At 38.4% G+C, this 16611-nt stretch overlaps 1 long non-coding RNA gene across 1 annotated transcript; it reads left to right on the top strand.

Annotated features, from left to right (window-relative positions):
* The first annotated feature begins 1336 nt into the window (after positions 1 to 1336).
* LOC139033167 (uncharacterized) lies at positions 1337 to 7689 on the top strand. Its single transcript, XR_011485786.1, has 2 exons — positions 1337 to 1420; positions 7364 to 7689. It is a non-coding gene; the product is annotated as an uncharacterized lncRNA (long non-coding RNA).
* The last annotated feature ends 8922 nt before the right edge of the window (positions 7690 to 16611 follow it).

The following is a 16611-nucleotide window of genomic DNA, read 5'->3' on the forward strand; positions in this document are numbered from 1 at the left end:
TTGGTGAAGGGAGACAGTCCACAAAGCCTGGCAGAGAATAGTTGCTAAGAGACTGGAGAGACAGACATTAGATTTCAGAACTGCCAAAGCAGCCAGATCTCAAGGGGGCACAATTCTAGAGAGACTAGAAAGTGAAAGAAAGAAGGTCAAGTTGCTCAGTCCTGTCTGACTCTTTTTGACCCCATGGACTGTAGCCTAACAGGCTCCTCTGTCCATGGAGACTAGAGATACAGGGAATAACACAGTACTTAATGGGAACTTGATCATAGAGAAAATGACATAAAAGTATTGTCATTGTAACTGAATAAAATAAATGTGCCTAACATGAAAAAAATAAATAAAATGTATGTTGTCTTTTACTACTGCTGCTTCCTTTGCCAAGTTAGAAACTCATCTTTAAAATGGAATGATACTAAACTTGAAAAGTTGTTATGAGGAATCAAGATGACAAAGGTAAAGTTTTGAGCATGTTAAAGCCCCTGGTAATTATTAACTCTTCATAAAGTGTGTATGATGGGGGATGGTGATAAGTAAACAAACAGTTTTGGGTAGAAATTGCCTAACTCTGAACATGACCAAGCAGTGAGCTACATGTTGTCAAAAACCATGAAAATTTTCTTTATTGAATTTTGAGCACCTGAAACTAGAATTAGCACATTCTGTGAATAGATGAAAGAGCATGTGCATAATATTAATTCATATTGCATATATTATGCAATTTATATTAAAATAATTATTAATTATTGATTAAATTGGTATTTAATTATTAATAAAATTTAAAATACCACCCTATTATGATATGAATGGTCAAATAGTATCCCAGATAGAAAAATTCTTTTCTTCAGTGAGAGAGAGAGGAGGGAAAGGGAAAGAAAAAATTAAAAGATGCAATTATGAAGGTACTAATGTCTTGTGGAAGCTAAACAACTAACCTCTCCTCCACATTCTATCTGTTAGCAAGATATGTCACCTTTATCCTTCAAAATGTATTCTGAATCTGGCCACTTTTCACCACTTCTACTGTCTTTGGCTTAACTGTTATCTCTTGTCTCCACCATTGCAGTGATAGCCTTCTTTCATTGATATTCTCTTAAAATCTGTTTGCCTCACAGAAACCAAAGTGACCTTTCATAAAATCTAAATCAGATCATATTTCTCCTTCACTGAAAAGGATGAATACTACTATAATTAAAATAAAAACTCAACTATTTACCATAACTGACAAAGCCCTCCATGTGTTCAATGTACACCTCTTGGACACCTCTTGTTTATCACATCTCACTCACACAGGCCTTTCTAGTAATGCTAGAATTCTCTCTTCTCATTCTTATTTTAGGATCTTTGTGATCTCCGCTCACTCTACCTAGAATACATAGCGAGTTCATTCAAGTTTCTGCTGAAATGTCATCTCTTCAGAGAGGTATGCCCCTATCATCCCATTAGAAACAACACACACCTCTTGTCACTTTTCCCCAACTTACTCTGCTTTATTTGGTACAAACATAAATCTACTACACAATGTGTATTTTTATTTATTTATATGTTTATTGTGTCTCTACAGCTAAACTATATGGTCCATGAGGATAGAATATAACAGGTTAAGAGTTCATTCTCTGATAATGGCCTCTGGTTTGGATTCCTAACTTCCTGTAGGATTGTGACCTTAAGAAAGTTACTTCAGTTCAGTTTAGTCACTCAGTCGTGTCCGACTCTTTGCGACCCCATAGACTGCAGCACACCAGGCCTCCTTGTCCATCATCAACTCCTGGAGTCCACCCAAACCCATGTCCATTAAGTCGGTGATGCCATCTAACCATCTCAGCCTCTGCCGTTCCCTTCTCTTCCTGCCCTCAATCTTTCCCAGCATCAGGGTCTTTTCAAATGAGTCATCTCTTTGCATCAGGTGGCCAAAGTACTGGAGTTTCAGCTTCAACATCAGTCCTTCCAATGAACACCCAGGACTGATCCCCTTTATGGTGGACTGGTTGAATCTCCTTGCAGTCCAAGAGACTCTCAAGAGTCTTCTCTAACACCACAGTTCAAAAGCATCAATTCTTCAGCATTACTTAACCTCTCTGTTTTTCTGTTTGCTCATATGTGAAATTGGATTAGTATGACATGTATTTCATAATATTATAAAAACAAAAGCAAACAAGATAATTCCATGGGAAGTAGCAAAATAGTGTCTGACACATAGTAAGTGCTATATAATTGTTAGCCATTTTTATTACTCTCTTCTCTTTTTCAGAACTTGGATTATCTCTTGGAACATTGCAGCTGTTTAATAGATACTTGTAGAATGACAATGCATGTACCTTGTGGACCTGATTTTCAGAGTAGCTATAGTATTAAGTGTTTAAAGAGCCCAGAAATGTTGGTGTTACTGTTATCTCCTGGCATGTCAGAGCAATGAAAACTAAGGAGAATGAGGACATCACTCTGAGGCATAGCAGAGAAAGAGATTAAGACAAAGAGAAAAGGAGAAAGATAAAGAGTTTTCTATGAAGAGGAGTGGTGAGATACTTTTCAGCTGAATCCACTGGCCCACTAAACTTGCAGCCCTCCCCTTATTTTCAGCAGATAGAATACTTAGGAAAATGAAGTTCTGGTAAAATGAATTGGGAAATGAAGTTAGAAGAATCCTAATCTCTTTCTATTTCCAAGATTTAAGATTTATTGAATGTCCACCACTGATCCTGCCCTTCTGGTAAAAGTCAAGTCTGAATACCTGGTCAATTACAACTGAATGTACAAAACCATTTCATAAGACATAAGTTGGATGGGATAAATAATGTCTTAATCATGAATGAGCAAAACTCTGGATTCTATCATTTGGAAGCAGAAGTGTTGCAGAGAAGAAGCCAATTCTGACTCCCCGTTGGAAATTGTTTATTTGACTTGCTTTCCTTTGCTTTTGTTATTTGGATCACAGCTTGCCTCAGAGGACCCTTCTCCTCTGCTTGACTGTAAGCTAAAGTGTCTTTGTTCAGCCCATAGAGAGATAATCTGTCCTTGCCCATCTGTGAATAAAGAGATTAGCATGCCCCTTCCAAATGCTGCCCATTCCCTTGGAGATGTTTTGCAAGACTGAAGATCCTTTCACTTTACTTCCCCATTGCCTGTCACTCTTTATTTTGACTTTTGACTTTAGTTCCTCATTGCTTCTTTCTCTCTAACTCTACAAAAGTGAAGTGAAGTTATTCAGTCTTGTCTGACTCTTTGCAACCCCATGGATTATAGCCTACCAGGTTCCTCCATCCACAGGATTTTCCAGGCAAGAATACTGGAATGGGTTGCCATTTCCTTCTCCAGGAGATCTTCTCAACCCAGGGATTGAACCCAGGTCTTCCACATTGTAGGCAGATGCTTCACTGTCTGAGCCACCAGGGAAGTCATAAAGAACCTGGCATCCAAAATAACAAGATGGTTATTTTGAGGTGCTAGCCTGCCATCTTTTTGGTCAGCCAGCTTTCTGAATAAAGTAATTTTCCTTGCTTCAACACTTCATCTCGGATTCATTGGCCTCTCTTGTCGTGAGCAGAGCAAGTTTGGACTTGATAACAATTTAGCTTAGCCAGCCAGGAGCCTTGATGCTCAGGGAATATTAGCACAAGACCCAAGCAGCTGTCAGAACCATTTGTTCTGATGTTCTTTCCTTCAATATTTCCTAAAGCAGCACTGGATGCCTCCAGTGCTTGGCAGTTGAGACAAGGAACCGAGAAATTTCTATAAGTTGATGGACTCAATTTCCTTTGTAGGGTAAGTCTACCCAATTCGATAGCCGGTTCCGTTGGTTCCCTTGTTTTGTGTGCTCTTTTTTGTTATAAGCTGATGGTCTCAATATTGGAGGGTAAGTCACTCCGGTGTGCACACCTGGAGCATTTTTTTCTCTTAATTTGGGTGTTTCCTTTATGGGACTTCAAATTTAGTTGGGGTACCCTATTGGAGAAGGGAAGTGCTGCTGAACCTAACCTGAATTGTTTCATTGGGGAAGTAGTTCTTTTGGGGCAAGCATACTCTATTTGGAATTAGGTAATTCATAGGGTAAAATCATTTACCAGATTTGGGAACTGGTTCAGTTGGAACAAGTTCACTGGGGAGCTAGTTCCTGTGGGGGTGGGTAGCTTAGTTGGAACTAGTTCATTTGTTTTGTAGGATAAATTTATTTACCTGATTTGGGAATGAGATCGTCTGTATGCATTAATGCTGAAATTTGTGCGTTTTTATTGAAATTTGTCTGCATCTTTTGTGTTTTGGTGTTATAAAGCTTGAAAAAATAAGAAATATTTCATCTATTCTAAAGGAAAGCTCTTTGGTGTGTTTATTAGCTATGTTAAGTTTAGAGGAGCAATGGCCTCTGAATGGCTCACAAATAATCTGGCAGTTAGAAACACTTTATAAAGGAGAGGAACACTATAATGAACAAGCCCAGGTGTTCCCTTTAACTTGAGGCATCCAAATCTAGTTTCCCCTACAAGAGTCTCAGATAACTTTGACATTGGGGAAGAAGTTAATTGCCTCTCTAACAGATACTACTCTCCTTTGTAAATTAAATGTTCAAATAACCTTTTTCCCCAGAACAGCTTGATATCAGGGTCCCACCAGAGCTTTTGAACTTGTCCAACCTGGGAAGCTTTGGCTCCCATCTGGGGGGCTTTGGCTCAACTTAGAGGTGTTATCCTTGAGAAAGTGTCATGCGAGTGTATGCTTCTTGGTTCTGTCTCATCACAACAAAGATTTGAAGTGATGGACATTAAAGCCCCCAACACATCACAGCTCTAGGGTCCTGGACAGACCGTGTGATAGCTCTCAGGTCTCGAACAGACTGTATTATAGCTCTTAGACAGATCAGTGTTACAGCTTCGTGTTACAGCTCTATTTTATTGAGAAAATAGCAGGAAAACCCATCCTGGAGGCGTGAGGGCATGCCGACCCAAAGACGCAAAAAGAAGAGAAGGGGAGCACGTCAGCACACGGGAGAGACAGAGACACCCCTGGCCCTTGGGCTGCTTTTTTTATATGTCTTTTCCTCCCCTGGGCCCGCCCTACATAAATTGGGCTAGCCAGGAGTGTTGTCTGTTCTACCTGAGGTCCTCATTGCGGTCCTTGGACCTTTCTTTGTTCTATTTTCACAGGTTCTTCCCATCCTTGTCTTTTAGCCACCTCCATTCTGGACTCCTGTTTCCTATTCTAACTGCCTAACAAAGGGAAACTCCATTTATAAGACACTTTGGAGAAAGGTCACTGGTCTAATGAGAATGGGAAGTCATGTTAATGTGACTTTCAGACTGGCTATGTTTTGGTTTATTCTGGTTACTTTGGTAATGTACAGACATCTGGAACTAGCTGCTTCCTCTAAGGTTTCCTCTACAGTTTTCTCATTTCTTTCTCCTTGAACCCTCTGCAAACAGGTAAGTGTCTGTGGGAACAGTTGAGGAACTCTGGCCAGGGTTACTCTGTGATATATTCCAAAGGCACACAGCTCACTGTGCCACAGTAGTTGCCACCCAAACAGGTGAGGGCCTTCCTTTCCTTAAGGGCCCTCCTCCCTTATACTGAGGACTAGGCTGTTGAAATTATAGGGCAGACTCCTCAGTCTGTCTTCCTTATTTGAAATTATAGGCTGGACTCCTCAGTATGTCTTCCTTATCTTTCCTGTTGCCTTTGCCTCTTTCCTCCCTGGTCCAGATAGATCTGCAGGAGCCTGGGTGTTGCCTCTGATCTTGAGAGGCCTTCTCTAGGGTAGAGGAGGAGGGGTGAAGCTTTCCAATGTGGGTGGATAGATGTGTCAGTCTTTGTTAGGGAGACCACCTAATTCCTGTGGGAAAGGAGGGACAAACAAACTGTATTTGGTTTATAAATGTAGTTTTCACAGAACCAGAAGGGTGGTTACAAAAATCCTTTCATCACTCCCAAAATCTTCCCTGTTCATCTTCTGAAGCTTGTAAATATTAAACAAAGGGGAAACAAAGTCATTCTAGAAAGAATTTGCTTGTGAAAGAACTTGACTATCTTTGAGATGCAAATATCCTCTCTTGTCTGGTAACCTTATCTCTGCTGTCTTTTTGAAATGCAAATTTTAGAGAGGATAAAGTAATTTAGAAGTTAGTTTTTGCCAGGTAATTAGAAATTGCTTTTCCTGCAAATATTAATATTTAGCCATCTAGTCAAGTGAGTCTGACTCGTTTCATCTGTGAGAATCCCAATTTTAATCCAATCTCTTTGGTAAACTGATGGGTTTCACATTGCTGTTACCTGATTCAGACATGAAGTCTTGAAGTAAGTACTGAGGCCTCATTGTTTGTGTGTTTGTAGTTATATGGGGGGGGGGGATAGCATTGCCATGGTTGGTGGTTATAAAAAGCTCTATTTAATTGGCTTAAATAACAGTAATAAGCACTTATAAACCAAAAGAAAAAGAAAAATAATTCTAAATACAAGAGAAATTAAGTTAAATGACTTTCAGTTTCACATCAACAGGGAAGTATTTAATATGAGATTAGTATCTGGCATTAGTGTTTAAATTTATTGTCTAATTACAATAATATAGATATGCCCTGAATCATAGCATATTAAATATAATATTAAGTATAATACTTTCACTGTGCCTAGGTTTAACATGAATAAAGTATTACATCTGTTACAAATTTGTCAGCAAGAAATGTACCTCACTGTGGAAAATATTTAGGGAATCTGACGTGTTTCAGTAGAAGAAGGTGGGAAGGAAAAAAAAAAAAAGAACTAAAAAGAGTCACACATGATCAGGATTTCCTAAGACTGGATTGAATTTTGTTGGGTGAATGAATCTTGTTGGGAGTAAACTAAGATTTGGATTTGGCATTTCTTTCTGTTCAGAGAAATGTTTTCTTGGAATGAATTTTTGATAATAGATTATATGTTCCTTTGCCTTTAAGTGATTTATATTTACTTTTCACATCTCTGATTACTTAAGGAATAAGTATTGTCCAAGAAGGGATAGGCTACCCATTCCAATATTCTTGGGTTTCCCTGATGGCTTAGGCTGTAAAGAATCCACCTATAGTGCAGGTGACTTGGGTTCGATCCCTGGGTTGGGAAGATCCCCTGGAGGAGGGCATGGAAACCCACCCCAGTCTTTTTGCCTAGAGAATCCTCATGGACAGAGGAGCCTGGCAAGCTGCAGTCCATGGGGTTGCAAATAATCAGACATGACTGAGCAACTGAGCACAGATTGTCCAAGTGTCTTTATCAATTAATTAGATGTTTAACTATGACTTTTAAGTCTTGTTGTTAGGAGAAGCACACTGACTGAAACTGCCCACCCTGGCCAGGCATTTGCATGAGTTATTCATAGTAACCATTTGCATGAATTGTTTTATGACAGGACGTCCTGGTAAGGAACATGGAACTGATAAGCCATCACCAACTGGAAGAGTTTGGGAAAAGTCAAAGGGAGACAACACGTGTCCGACAACCTCCCAGAATCCTCACTGGCATCCATCTTGGCTGAACAAGGCGTGCACCAACAGGAAGGACTCTGAATCAGAATGATTGGCTAAAGGCAACCCATCACCATAAAACTAATGAAACTAATCCCATCACCATAAAACCAGAGGCTGCCACATGGCAGAGCTGTTCTCCTGGGTTCCCTTACTCTACTGCTCTCCACCCAGGTGCCCTTTCCCAATAAAATATCTTGTTTTGTCAGCACATGTGTCTCCTTGACAATTCATTTCTGAGTGTTAGACAAGAGCCCAGTTTGGGGCCCTGGAAGAGGTTTCCCATTCTGCAATATTGTCATTTATAAACAGTTTTGTACTTTCATGCTATTTCAAAAAAAGGCTTCAATATTAAGGATGTTAACAGGAAGGCTATGGAAGCAGTTACAAAAGTTCCACATCAAAATGATGGCTACATGAGCCAAGATGGTAGACTATTCGGCTTCCACTAGACCTTGAGCCTCAGTATGAGCTCTTTGTAACACATCAGCAAGCTAAGTGGCATATCTACAAGTAAGTGGTGGCCCAATACAATGTAAAGAAACTTTTAGAGGAATATAAATGAAATATAAGTTTTTATTTTTTTTTTAAGATAAAGCATATTTAAGGAAAGAAAATACACATAAGAGTTTTGCATAAACTTTTAGAAATATATGTTTTAGGATCTCTCCAGGTATTTTACAACTTGAAAGTTAAAATTGTGCCAAAATGTTTCTTGATGCAAGGTTTGTGGAAAATAGACCCCCAAAAGGGTTTTGTACATCATCAGTCAGGATTGACTAAACCTAAAATAAGTTTAATTGAGTAAATGAAACTTTAAAGTAACCTGGTACAAAAGGCAAATTTGGTTTTTCTCTCTGTTAAAACAGACAAGATTTCTGAAGATGCTAAACTGATCTTGATAACAGATCTCAGGCTTATATACCTCTTAAAATAATCTATATTTGCCTTTGAAATCTTTTATTGCCACGTTGGCTAAGTTTAACAGTTATCTATGGACCTGCTGTATTTTAAAAATGTTTTTCATGGTGTTCCTGTGACAGGACTTCCCAAATCAAATTATAATAAAGTTATTTTGACCTCCAACTAACTTTGGGGTGCTTCAAAGGGGCCCCAAGATACCCCAAAGGGAGATATTAAACTAATCATGTTCATTTGATATGTTAAGCTATCAGAGAGGTGTTGTGAAATGAGTAATAATTTTTAAGCTACATTATTTAGCAAATGGTACAGATATTCTAGAGATTATATGGAGTTCCTAGAACCTGATATGTCCTAATAGAATATAATTGGTCATAATTTTAGTTGTCTGAAGGTGTTGTATGTCACTGTAGTAATTTGGTTGCTTTAAAGGTGAATTGCATTGTAATCAGATTTAAACTTGCCATCTTTAAGTCTTTCGTTAATATAGACTGTTATGACTTCACTCTGGTGCCTTTGTAAAAGTGCTTCCTCTTCAAGAATATTTATGAGAAAGAACTTCCAGAACATTATACTAAACTGGGTAAAAAAAAAAGAGAATTCTATTGAGAAACATGATGGCTTCATAAAGCTGTTAACAAAGAAGATCTATTTACATAGAACTGAGTAAACTGGAATATATGGTTATAATTTGTATGGTTTCTATGTAAAAGGATTATTGGTTTAAATCTGAGTTTTCTGGGTGTAAAAAAAAAACTCCTTCTATTAAATATGACTTGCAATAGTTTGGTCGATTATGCCATTTGGAACATTTATCTTTCTATATACCTGATTAATCCTTCCAAGTAACATATGCTTGTCTCAGAGATTAAACCATGCATAAGTGTGCATGGCCAGTATAATGAAACTACAGATAACTCATAAGATCAGTCATAGTTCCATTAGTCACTTGATTATTGCATCTGGATTATAACTAGTCATACAGATCATTATTTGGATTCGTTCTTTGTTTTCAAATTGTGCTTTGTGTCTCCCTGTTGCAGTATGTCATTGTCTACATTACTTTATATCCTGTTTAATTTATAAGATTGTTGTCTCTTGCAGTAACGAATGTGTAATTAGGCCTCCAACAAAACATCTATGGCTAAATATTTTGAGGAAATAACATTTGTAACATAAAATAATTTCAATAGTGTAATTCTAGGTATGGGAAGAAGCAACAAGCAAAAATGTCTCCTGGATTATTGCTATACTCCAGAGAATTTTTAATTATTGATGGGGTCTGATCCAAAACTTATCACCTGGAGTGGAATATCAAAGTTTGCCTGAATTGGGACAAGCCTCCCAACTCCATTGGACAAAAGTTGATCATGAAATGTCTCTCAAATATTGGTCAAATGCATGGCCAAGAGGGGAAGACCTGTGGAATGGAATCAGCAATTGCAGCCCTTCAACATGAAGCCAGTGAACCCTGAGGAGGGGAATGCCTGCCACCTGGCAGTCATCAGATTGCATCCAATCCATATGGTGAAACCTGAGTGAAACCTGAGAATACAGAATTACAGGCTCCAGATGGCTGAGGTACATACCAAGGAAATAATTTTAATGAGCTGTGACTCTTAACATCTTCCCATGCATAGAAAATTACTGAATTTCTTAACTTGAAATTGTGGATTTGAAGTTCAGTATTCTAAGTTTGGGCTTCCCTCGTGGCTCAGAAGGTAAAGAATCTGTCTGCAATGCAGGAGACCTGAATTTGATCCCTGGGACAGGAAGATCCCCTGGAGAATGTCAGGTTCCAAAAGAGGAACAAAAGGAAGACAAGTTTCAACGTTTGTAACACTGGCAAAGATGGCATACACTCCCAGAAAGATCCAACTGACTAAGCCAGAATGATCATTACACCCCTTTTCCCACACAATTGTGGAATGGACTTTGACAGTGGGAAATTTTTGCAGAGAAGAAGCCAATTCTGACTCCATGAGAAACTGTTTCTTTGACTTGTTTTTCCTTGCCTTTGTTATTAGGATCATAGCTTGCCTCAGAGTACCCTGCCCCTCTGCCTGACTGTAAACTAAAGGGCTTTTTTTCAGCCAATAGAGAGATAATCTGTCTCTGTCCATCTGTGAATAGAGAAATTAACACCCCCTTTCCAAAGGCTGCCGATTCCTTTGGAGATGTTTTGCAAGACTGAAGACCCTTTCACTTTACTTCCCCTTTGCCTCTCACTCTTTATTTTGACTTTTGACTTTAGTTCCTCATTGCTTCTTTCTCTCTGACTCTACTAAAGAACCTGGAGACAAGTGCTCTGGCCTGGTGCACTGGGAAGACCCAGAGGGAATCTGGTGGAGAGGGAGGTGGGAGGGGGGATCGGGATGGGGAATACTTGTAACTCCATGGCTGATTCATGTCAATGTATGACAAAACCCACTGCAATGTTGTGAAGTAATTAGCCTCCAACTAATAAAAATAAATGAAAAAAAAAAAAAGAACCTGGCATCCAGAACCCAGCAAGACAGTAATTTTGAGGTATTAGGCTTCCATCTTCTCAGTCATCTGACTTTCTGAATAAAGTCATCTTCCTTGCCTCAACATCTCATCTCTGGGATTCATTGGCCTGTCATGTGGTGAGCAGAGTGAACTTGTACTCAGTAGTAGAAGGGCAGCCTTCATCTACTCCCCTTCAATCTAGAATCTCCAGTCAGAGGACGTCTAGTGGCTGGTATGTGTGTGTTATGTGCTCCATTTTGTTTGACTCTTTGCGACCCCATGGACTGTAGTCCACCAGGCCTCTCTGTTCATGGGGTTTCTCAGGCAAGAATACTGCAGTAGGTTGCCATTTCCTACTCCAAGGGATCTTCTTGATCCAGGGATAGAACCTGCATCTCTCATGTCTCCTACATTGGCAGGAGGATTCTTTACCATTAGCGCCACCTGGGAAACCCCAGCTGTGGTAGTAAAAAGGAGGCTATTTGGAGAAGTAGTGAGGAAAAATGTAGGACATGACCTTAACTACAAAAGACCTTAGCTTTTCTTTTGTCCCCAAAGGTAGCAAGCAAGTCATAGGGTGAACACACCAAAGACTATTATTTGTTGTTGTCACACCCTTCTTTTGCCACAATCTTGGACAATAAGAAGCAAGTTGAAAATGGCATTATTTCCATTTTCTCTGCTACCCTTTAAACTGGCTCAATCTTAGTCCTATAAACTTTTCTCAAATAATTGTCTTCACCCGATTATGTACTAAAAAAGTCTTTAAGTTCTCATTTATCTCTGAAAACTTAAAAGACCTGAAAACCTTTCCTGAAAAGGAATAGTAAACTGACTAGAGACTCACAGTCTATCTATGTCACACCAAAAGTGTCTTGACCGGTCAGTACAAGGTAAAAAATCAAACCGTGATCTAGCCATATAAAGCCTAAGTTACTCTACATAGACTGAGTTGAAAAAGTCAATCTTCCCACTACCTTCTTCCATTTCATGGGACTTTAGGGGATGAAGGAGAATAAAAGCAAAGCCAAATTAAGCTATTGAGAAAAAGCTGAACAGTGTCTTATCTGATTGTATTTATACAAATTGAACTTAGTCATCCCAAGAGTTTGGCAAATCAGGACAATTCATTCTTACAAAATTAAATCTTTAGAAATTTAAGGGCCCTTGCAGATCTTGTAATCCACTTCCTTTTTTTACAGATATGCATCATGCGGCCTAGAGGATCTAATACAGCAAGTTTGTGGCAGAGCTCAATCTAAAATCCAAATCTCCAGAAAATATATCTGGTGTTTATCCAAAGTACCTGTTTTTTTTTTTTTTAATTATTCAGTTTTAATTGAAGGATAATTTATTTACAATATTGTGTTGGTTTCTGCCATACATCAACATGAATCAGCCATAGGTATACATATGTCCCTTCCCTCTTGAATTCTTTCCCATTTCCCACCCCTTTCCTACCCCTCTAGGTTATTATGGAGCCCCAGTTTGAGTTCCCTGAGTCATACAGCAAATTCCCACTGGCTATCTATTTTATACATGGCTATCTATTTTATACATGGTAGTATATATGCTTATGAACACAGGAGCGATGGGGGAGAGGTGAGGGTGTGACAAATAGAGTAGCATGGAAATATACGCACTACAATAAGTGTCTGGGATTTTAGGAAATAATTTCTATTACTGTTCTAGGGGAGGCTAGCATTTTGTGTTTCAAATTTGAGAATATTTGTGGACATTTTTTTCCATCCTCATCTTCAAAATGTACACATGCAGCATAAGTGCAATTTTCCACACATTGTCAGAGCTTAAGAGACCTCAGATTAAGAACCCTTGCCTAAGGGTACATTTATATTCTTAACTTTTTCAACATTCTGTCTTATCCAATTTTCCAGCTAGAACATGGCAAGACAACTATTGTATCTTAGAAGTGCTACACCTATTCTACTACTGCTAGGAACTTCAACATTAGCTCAGCTAAACTGGCTTATATGTGGACATGTATATTTTGGAAAGAGCTTTACTAAATAACTAAGAAAATTGTAAAAGGAAAAATGGAAGCACAAACAGATGAGTTCAGTTTAGTTCACTCACTTAGTCGTGTCTAACTCTTTGTGGCTCTATGGGCTGCAGCACGCCGGGTTTCCCTGTCCATCACCAACTCCTGGAGCTTGCCCAAACTTATGTCCATCGAGTCAGTGATGCCATCTAACCACCTCATCCTCTGCCGTCCCCTTCTCCTCCTGCCTTCAATCTTTCCAACACATGAGCAGTATGAAAAACAGATGAGAAATCTTGCTATATATGATGATCTTAGTCTGGATGATTTCCTTGGTATAGGTTTCTAAGTAAAACAGACTTGATTTTATCTTACCTTGGAGAAACCTCAGCCTACAAAATTTGTTGTTATCCAAGTTGTTATCCTAATAGTTTCTCACTTCTTTCCCAAAGTAACCTCTTCATCTCTCTGTGCTGGCCCCTACAACATGGCTCTTTCTCTTTTAGACATGGCCTGGAGTCCTAAGTGAGAAATATCACTTTCTTTTTGTGATTCAAGAATTATCCTTTCCCATCATCCTTGAGACTTACAAGAGTTTTTTTTTTCTTCCCTCCTTCAAGAATCTATGATTTTAAGCCTTCATTCTCTAGACATTGAGCACCTCAATTCTGACCCCAAGGCTCTGTAATGTTTTAATTATGTATGCACCTTGCCTGCACTGGTTATTTTTTTTAATTTTATTTTTAATTGGAGGATAATTGCAATATTGTGATGACACTGGTTCTTACAGTAACTTTCTGTGAATTAAAAGTAGGCACCTCTTGAATTCAGACCTATCCCAGGGCACATTGACCCAATTCACCTTCTCAACCAGGCACCATTGTGAAGTAAATGACTTGCACAATTCTATGCATCACCCTTGTAGCTCAAGTAATACTGATTGACATATTTGGATATGTACATTGCTGTGGGAGACTTTGGAAGAGAACACTGTGGTTTTGCCACCTAGTAAAAAAGTTGAAGCATTCTCATAAGTCTTTGATGTTCCTTATAATAAGAAAATAAATGAGAGAAAGAAGAAGTGAAGTAAAGAAACAAGGAGAAAGGAGTCTGTTGAAAAGTGGGAGGATTGGCAGAGTCTAAGTCATGAACTTAGATATATGGACAACAGGGTGAGAAGGGAGATGAAGAAAAAGATGGAAGGAACTAAAAATAGAATTCGCATATGGCCCTTAGAGGATGAGGTGGCTGGATAGCACCACTGATGCAATGGACATGAACTTGGGCAAACTTCAGGAGATGGTGAGGGGCAGAGAGGCCTGGAGTGCTGCAATCCATGTGGTCACAAAGAGTCAGACATAACTGGGTGAGTGAACAACAGCAATGGCCCCGCAATCCCTCTCCTGGGCATATATCCAGAGAAAAACATGATCTGAAATGAGATATGCACTCCGATGTTCATTCCTGCACTGTTTGTGATAGCCAAGAAGTGAAGCTAACCTAAATGCCCATCAACAGAGGAATAGATAAAGAAGATGTGGTGCATATATGCAATGGAATATTACACTGCTATTAAACAGAATGAAGTAATGCAATTTGCAACAGCATAGATGCACTTAGAGGTTGTCATAATAAGTGAAGCAAGTTAGACAGGGAAGGAGAAATATTGTATGACACCCCCTTATATGTGAAATATAAAAGAAATGTTACAAATTAACTTATCAAGCAGAAAAAGACTCACAGGCTAAGAGAACAAACTTATGGTTGCCAGGAGGAAGAATGAGGAGAAGGGATAGTTAGGGAGTTTGGTATAGAAAGGTACACACTGCTATATTTAAAATGGATAACCAACAAAGACCTACTGTACAGCACATGAAACTCTGCTTGATGTTATGTGGCAGCCTGAATGGGAGGGAAGTTTGGGGGAGAATGGATATGTGTGTATGTATGGCTGAGTCCCTTCACTGTTCACCTAAAACTATCACTATTCTTAATCAGATACACCCAAATACAAAATAAAAGTTTAAAAAACAACGAAATTAAAGCAATGGTTAAGCACCTACTCTAAGACAAACGTTCTGTTGTTATACAAGCACAATATTACTGACATCTGCCAATACTACAAGGTAAGTATTCTAGTTCCACTTTGAAATTAAAAAAAAAAAATGTGGTGATATTCACATAATATGAAATTTACCTTTTAAATCATTTTTGTGGTAAAACAATGTTAAATTTACCATCTTAACCATTTTAAGTGCACAGTTTAGTAGTATTATTTATAGTCACATTGTTTTGCTGCCATCACCACCATCCATTTCTAGAACACTTATCGTCTTGCAAAAATGTAACTGTATAAACATGACAAAAAAATGACTGTGTTAGTCACTCAGTAATGTTTAACTCTTTGTGACCCCATGGACAGTAGCCCGCCAGGTTCTTCTGTCCATGGGATTTCCCAGGCAAGAATATGGGAGTGGGTTGCCATTTCCTTCTCCAGGGGATCTTCCTGATGCGGGGATACAACTTGTGTCTTCTGCATTGAAGATGACTTCTTTACTATCTGAGCCACAGTAACTGAGCCACAGCTCCACAGAGAACAGAGATATTGCAACTTCAGTTCCATACCACCACAACAAAATGAATCACACTAATATTTTGGTGTTCCAGTACAAGTAAAATTTATGCTTACACTATTATGTAGTCTACTAAGAGTGCAACAACATTATGTCTAAAAAATAATGTACATAATATAATTTTAAAATACTTTATTGATGAAAGTATTAATCATCATTTCAACCTTCAGTGAGTTGTAGCCTTTTTGCTAGTAGAAGATCTTGCTTTCATGTTCTAAAAATTCTAAATATTATCTTGGCATTTTGACAATATTCACATATTCATCAGGAGTACTTTCCATCTCAAGAAACCACTTGTTTTTGCTCATCTATAAGAAGCAACTCCTCATCCTTTAAAGTTTCAATATATTGCACCAATTCAGTCACATCTAAGGTCTCCATATTTAGTTCTCTTGCTATTTTTATCACATCTGCAATTATGTTCTACATCAAAGTATTGAACCTTTGAAAGTCATTTATGAGGATTGGAATCAACTTTTTTCAATCTCTTATTAATGTTGATATTTTTACCTCTTCCCATGAATCAAAAATGTTCTTAATGGTATTTAAAAAAATAAATTCTTTCCAGATTTCCAATTTACTTTGTCCAGATCCATCAGAGAAATTCCACCTATAGCAGATATGACCTTTGAAAATTACAATTTTGAGAGCAATGGTTCTCAACTGTAGGCTTAAAATATTCTGTAAATATTCAGTAAACCATGTTGTAAACAGATGTGTGGTCATTCAAGCCTCGTTTTCCCATTTGTAAAGCACAGGCAGTGTAGATTTAGTATCAACCTTAAAAGCCCTAGGATTTTTGGAGTGATAAATTAGCATTGGCTGCAACTTAAAGTCATCAGCTACATTAGCCCCTAACAAGAGAACCAGACTTTCCTTTGAAGCTCTGAAGTCAGGCATTGACTTATCTGCTCTAGTTTTGAAAGTCTTAGATGGCATCTTCTTCTAATGTAAGGCCATTTCATCTACACTGAAAATCTTTTGCTCAATGTAGTCACCTTCTTCAATTTTCTTTGCTAGATCTTCTGTATAACTTGCTGCAGCTTCTTCTTCTTCTTTTTCTTTCTAGACATGTACTTGTGATTTTTAT

Source organism: Odocoileus virginianus, chromosome X (genome assembly GCF_023699985.2).
Source record: "Odocoileus virginianus isolate 20LAN1187 ecotype Illinois chromosome X, Ovbor_1.2, whole genome shotgun sequence".
Taxonomy (NCBI): domain Eukaryota; kingdom Metazoa; phylum Chordata; class Mammalia; order Artiodactyla; family Cervidae; genus Odocoileus; species Odocoileus virginianus.